General features: G+C 41.4%; 1 long non-coding RNA gene across 1 annotated transcript; it reads right to left on the bottom strand.

Moving 5' to 3' along the window:
• Positions 1 to 4,555: 4,555 nt before the first annotated feature.
• LOC116089064 lies at positions 4,556 to 6,497 on the bottom strand. The gene is made up of 2 exons (XR_004118137.1): positions 6,368 to 6,497; positions 4,556 to 4,820 (listed from the first exon to the last, which is right to left on the bottom strand). It is a non-coding gene; the product is annotated as an uncharacterized LOC116089064 (long non-coding RNA).
• Between the last annotated feature and the right edge of the window lie 418 nt (positions 6,498 to 6,915).

Raw genomic sequence — 6,915 nt, 5'->3', positions numbered from 1 at the left:
GCAACTAAGGAGTGCTGGGAACTGACCCACCAATAACATTATACAGTCTGATCAGGTTGTGTGTGTGTATGTGTGTGTGTGAAAATTGGATGAAAAAGTAGCAATTGGGTTTATGAGATGGTTGGGAGAGAAGAAAGGGAAGGGGAAATTATATAATTATGTTATAGTCTCAAAATATAAATATTTTAAAACTTTTCCATTGTCCTTAATGTATTACCAAAGTTGAAAACCATGGAGGTAAATGTTATCCTACTTTCTTACAAGATACTTCAAATTTCTACAATTTTACTTAGTTGTTTATTTTTGACTTTTTAAGACATGGACTCACTCTGTAGCACAATCCTCCTGCCTCAGCTTCCCAGAGGCTGGGAAAACAGGCATAAAACACAATACCCAAGTCTTGTGTTTCTTGCACTATTTTGTTACTATCTTATAAATCTTATGACTACATGCTATGACTATATCACCTCTTCTTTCACCAGATTCCACAAGAATCCGAGAGGACAATTGCTACAAACTGTCATTCTGGAGAAGCCATGACTGGTAAAAAGTCCCATAATTGATAAATGGGACTTTTTCTCTCCATTATTTACAAATGAGTTGAGTTTATTAGCTTGGAAAAAATTGATAAGCTATCTCCTGTGCCCTTGGCCTGTAAGAGTTTGGGAGAGATTGTACGTAAGTGTTTGAAGGAAGGCATAACAAATTACTGAGATGGGTTTTTATTTTGTGTTTTGCTACTAATCCATATAGCAAACGGATCATACTGCAGTCCTGGGGGGTTAGACGGGATTTTGTTCCCTCATATCTTCTTTTAATGAATTAAAAGATGTGCCCACAAACTCCTGTGAGGGGCTCTGAGCCAGGCACTGGGGACTTAGCGGTGGTGAGTGCAGCTGGGGCTTTGGGTCCCTGGCTTGCACTCTGGTGGAGACAGACATGAATAAGTATAGCATCACAAGTCACATCACCCAAGGTTTCCAAGCCAGGTGCACCATTTCCTTGTCGGTCCTGTGACCCGGAGCAAGTTATAAGCTTCAAAACCTCATTTGTAAAATGAGCATAAGCTTCCCATACATTGCCTTGAGGGTTAAATATATTAACTATCTAGGGCACAGCAATGCTCAGGACAGACTGCATAGTAACAAAAGCAGTCCAGTGGGTACATTTGACACACAGTCACTCTTCCTGGGTGCCAGTGCCCCAAGCTCCAACTAACCTCCCTTCAGCTCATTCTTTCCTCTGTAGAATTCCCTTCCCATATCAGCCCTTTTAGAAGTCTTCCTGCCTCTGTCTTTCTTTATGCCAGAAAATTCAACCACTTTAACCTTTCTACAAATCTTTTCTTCCTCTCTAATTGTCATTCACATCCATCTCTGCCACACACTTGCCATGTCTTTTTTTTTTCTTTAGTGTTCTCCAAAACAGAAAAGACAGTTGCATTTCTAAATCCTACCAATTCCCAGCCCCCGGTTGTTTGTAGAAACTTGGAGAGCAGCCCGTCCTGGAAACTGTAGGTCAGCGTGCCATCAGGTCTGGAGTCTGATGCAAACAGGACTGAGGCAATGTGTTCATTTACGAAGAGGAAATCACGCTCGGGATACCTGCTTTCTAGATCAGTGAGTAGACAAGCTAAAGTAAACCTCTTAAAAGTTCATTTTTTCTGTGTAAGCCAAGCTGTGCAGTATGACCCTGGATGGAATTAGGTTTATGGGATAGAAATTAAGAAGTACACTTACAGCTGCTCAGATGCACATGGAAAGAGCTGCTGCCAGGAACAGAGCAAGTGGAGGGACTCTCGGTCGATGTCCACGGGAGGCTGGGAAGAGGCAGTATAGCAAGAGATGTGTGTGTCCCATCTTAGCCCTGGGCTTCACCAGCCATGGCCAAGCCACGTAATTTCTCAGAGGTTGACCCACATCCATAAGATAGAGAACATAATTCTAGTATCTCCCTCAGATTCCCTCAGAGTTAAAGAAAGCTATAATTGTGTCATGAGGGCTCCTTCAATCTTTTCCATTTGTAACCCCTCTTCCCACAGGAAACTTTTATGCAACTTTAGGTCTGTACATATGGAAAATAGGACTATAGACCAAATATTTACTGACAATATAAAGGCTTTTATTTTCTTTTTTATTAAAAATAGACTTTTCCCACACAATATAATCAAGAAATATATATAGATGCAGAGACATTCACACGCAGGAATGCCATAGAACCAGAGCCATAATTTATATGCAGAGGGACTGTGAGGTGGGGGAGGGGGAACCATGGCTTAACATAGAGAGACAAAAAAACTCCAAAAGATTCGTTGAGCTCATTTTGTATCTACTGCTGGTCATAGGACCTACCCCGAAGGGTGATTTGTTTCCCTGGGAAACTCTCTTGGAAAAAACTACTTTTTCCTTTGCAAGTAGTTATCAATTGGAGACAGCTTCTGGATTAGAGACAGGGACGTTTGTCCACATCTCCTTTCAGCTCTAGGATCCCAACTGGGACAGACCCATGTAGGCCCTGTGTATGCTGCCTCATTCTTTATGAGTTCATATGTGTACCAACCCTGCTGTATGTGTACCAACCCTGCTGTATGTGTACCAACCCTGCTGTATGTGTACCAACCCTGTTGTATGTGTACCAACCCTGCTGTATGTGTACCAACCCTACTATGTGTGTACCAACCCTGCTGTATGTGTACCAACCCTGCTGTGTGTGTACCAACCCTGCTGTATGTGTACCAACCCTGCTGTATGTGTACCAACCCTGCTGTATGTGTACCAACCCTGCTGTGTGTGTACCAATCCTGCTGTGTGTGTACCAACCCTACTATGTGTGTACCAACCCTGCTGTATGTGTACCAACCCTGCTGTGTGTGTACCAACCCTGCTGTGTGTGTACCAATCCTGCTGTATGTGTACCAACCCTGCTGTGTCTAGGATTTTTTTTTTTTTTTGGTTTTGGTTTTTCGAGACAGGGTTTCTCTGTGTAGCCCTGGCTGTCCAGGCTGGTCTCGAACTCAGAAATCTTCCTGCCTCTGCCTCTCAAGTACTGGGATTAAAGGTGTGCACCACCAGTGCCTGGAATGCCTAGGATTTTAATTTTCGAATAATCATTTAGTATAGACACATATGTTTGTCATTTATTTGAAAAAGAAGCCAGTTTACATAATAATGAGATAAACATGATTATTTATTTTTACATAAAAAATACATGACAGTCCAGGACACAAATCATCTTTCATATTTTCTAACATTGATCAATATTTTACACCTGTCAATAGTGAGAACAGTACTTTGCATAAATAATGGTACAATACATAACAATTTTTAAAATCAGGCATCTGATCTCAAGGATATAGTGATTTGATACAGGCTGGGGAATCATGCTAGGGTTATACTTAAAAACCTGTGCTAACTAACATAGTTAAACCAGCTCCCTAAGGGCAGGAACCCTCATGTGTGGACAGTACAGCGGTTCACAGCACACGGTTGTCTGCATGAATTGGTGTTTCATGAAGTGACAGAATGTATGGCAAGCATGTACATGTTGCCTGTTCAGAACCAGGGCTGCAGTGAAGTCACATGACACAACACAGGCTGGTGCTTCTACAAACATCTCAGATTCATCTCAGATTTGACTTTGAGTTGATTCTAGTTTGTTCACATTTTGAAATTTTTCAGTGTTGTTAATTCTTCCTCAATACCACATCAATTTAACAAGATTGTGTTGATATATTCTGGTCTAAGTATGTGTGAGATCTGGACACAGGTTTCATCTTTGGAAAAGGGAGAAAATGACTAGTTTGACAAAAGTTAGCACAAATGCTAGCAATGTAGAGTCTACTGAAAGATGCTCGATAAAATAGGATTTACAACATGGACCATGCACACATGTTAAAGGGGAAAGAAAGGAATCATATGATTCCTTTCATACAAGAGGGAGGCTTAAACATAAGCAGTTTAAGTTGAGTGTTAGCTCAACCTATCTTATTTCCTTGCTTCTCTGAGAAAATGACTAGGGCAGCAAAAGGGAATTATAAAGCTCAAAGAAGTTAGGTTCTGTGAAAGTTACTGGTGAACGAGATGTGGCAATAAAAAGGCTTGCTGGTAGAGCAAAATGTGCTCTACATCCCAGCACAGCAGGGCAATGTGTACTTCTCAAAACCCAAGAAGATTCAAGGGTAAGAGGAACAAGGCGTGGGTTTGTAATTGGAAACATACGATCAAATTCAAATTCTTGGCCACTTCCTAGTTGTATGAACAACAAAAAGATACAGCATTTGTGAGTTCTGTGTATATAAAAAGTTCACAACAATGCCTATCTTACTCTGTAAGGGGAGTGAAGTAAAATACACTGGAGCTGGATGAAGCGAAGTAAAATACACAGCGTACATTAAGAGTGCCTTGTAAACTGTCATGGGGGACATCTTCAGATGTATATACCTGACTTAGTGTTTTCTATCCAGAGAAAGATGTTTGCTATGCTTTTTATGACAAATTTAATTAGAATAAGTGGCTTCTTAACCTCACAAAAATATGACTCAAAATACTTAAACCAGTTGAGGAAACAAATCTCTTTATCACAGTAATCAGGAGTTAGAAGCAGTAGAACATTTGTAAATCCTAAGACGGCAGCTTCTCAAGCAACCACAAAGAAAATTTTCTGAGTATAATGAAAGTAAAGAAAGATGAGTATTGTTGGGGCCTTTTTAAATACAGAGACTCCAATCTCAGGCATGGTGTACCTTCTTGTAGTTCATTCAGCTAGGAAACGGTCAAGAATTCGGACTTGACTTCAGGTCTCCAATTACAATTACAATGATTCTGAAAAGAATCAAGAGGAAAATGATCAATAGCTTTCATTACATAAGTATTTAATAGAAAATATAGAATTAAAACAAACAATAGTTACTACAAAAATGGCAGAAGTTAATCTCCTTAGCAAGTACAGACCTCATAAAAACTGAAAAGCAAAACAGAAACAAGTCAGAAAGAAACAGAACAAGACATGAGCATGTTTACAATAAAATAGTATTTAAAAACAGCTCAAACATTCATCAGGGAACTTAAAGTAATTGTGAGTATTGCTTAATAAAGATTTAAAATTATAAGTCTGTATTTCTGAGTTGGTATATAAAGGAAATGGGAACTCTCATAGGGTCATTGGGAACATAATTGGGGGAATGGTTCTTTTGGGGTAAATGGTTCCTTAATATGTATCAAGGTGTATAAAAATACAGTCAAATCTTAATCAGACTTTATAACCTGCACTATAACTAGATCCCCAGAAGTTATTAGTTGTCACATAAAAAGCTCAGCACCAGGTATAGGACATGTCCCCTATCAAGATGTTGGTCCGAGATGTCTCAGACCCGAAACAATGCAAGCTGTTGCTATTTCTCTTGGTTGCCCACCAGAATTCGACCAAATTGCTGAGGACAACACACACATGGTCAGCAAACGTGGAGAAATCAAGCACCTGTACTGATACTGGAAGGCACTGTGCAGGCTATTGGGAGGAAAAGTTCATCAGTTGTCTGACCCAGCCCCCAGCCATCAAACCTACAACAACAGCTAGCAGGGTAGGGGTAACCTAGCACTTTCTGATTGGATTTAAGGTCTGTACCACAGATAAAAACTTGTGCCCAGTGCTGTAAATGTGGCCAAGAACCCATGATGGCGAGGGTCACAGGACCCAAGGATGATCTACTAATGCAGACACTCACAACCTAGCTAAATGCAAAGACCGGAGGTTAGGTGGAGTGTTTGGCTACAGTTGAGATACCTTTATCACTGTCCCTCGGTGATACACCTATGTCCCTACAGTTGAGACACCTTTATCACTGTCCCTCCCTCCCCAAGGTTCATAGATCACCATGGGAAAAGAGGTAAAAAGATCATGAGGACCAGGGGGTTAGGGAGAACAAGATTAAAACTATGTCTTAGCTATGGCAGGACCAGTGTGTTCATGAACTCATAGCAGCTTGCTTGCCTGCCGACGATCAAGCCAGCCAACACCCTAACACAGAAGGGGAAAGAGTTTGTAACCCCACCCCTAACAGAGGAGCTCTGGGCAGCCTTCTGGGGTAGGGTCAGTTTTCTTCAAGGGTGGAGTGGGTGGATCACACTCCAGTAGATGGCTCTCACTCAGGGGTATATAAGCAGCAGAGCTTGAGCTCGAAGCATTATCTTTTGAGAAAGTTGGTTGTGTGGGGGTGGGACAATGGAGATGGTTCTGGGAGGGACCTGGGAGAAGAACAACACTTAAGTTCACACTAAACAACAAAGCCATTTCTTTTTATTAAAAAAAGAAAAGACACACAAGGACAAGTAACAATAAATTCGAAAGAAGTGTCACATGCACGACTTACCCCATGGGCCAAAGTCATCACAACGTCTACCGTAACTGAAGCAGTTACGCTCTGAAAATTGCGAAAGGAGTAACCCGGAGACAGCAGCTTCACCGCGGGAAGGTTTTAGGTTGGAACTTAAATGTTAACGTCAGAACTACTAAGGATTGGGTTGACAGTAAGGTTTAGGATAAGCTGCTCTGCATGACTATGACGTCACCCCCACTTCCTATACCATGCAGAATTCAGCGCATGCCCAGTTTTCCTCCTACAATGTCCGCACCTACAGCGTCCACACCTACAATGTCCACACTAACGCCTTTCTCCGCTGTTCACAAACACTGTGCTGTCACTAGGACCAAGGGATGGAGGAATCGATGATTCCACGGTGAAGTCGTGAATCTACATTCTAAGTATGCCTGGACTCTGTGTTAGACACCTACTTACTAACTCTCCCCGGGCTTCACCACGGAAGACAGAGGTGAACTAAAGCCCCTAAAAGGCCAGCAAATTTGCTAAGTTCTTTCAAAGTTTGCCATGGAAATAAGTCAAAACGAATGTGGCCAAAC

Source organism: Mastomys coucha, unplaced genomic scaffold, assembly GCF_008632895.1.
Source record: "Mastomys coucha isolate ucsf_1 unplaced genomic scaffold, UCSF_Mcou_1 pScaffold14, whole genome shotgun sequence".
Classification (NCBI taxonomy): Eukaryota; Metazoa; Chordata; class Mammalia; order Rodentia; family Muridae; genus Mastomys; species Mastomys coucha.
This window is presented reverse-complemented; position numbering and strand designations above follow the sequence as displayed.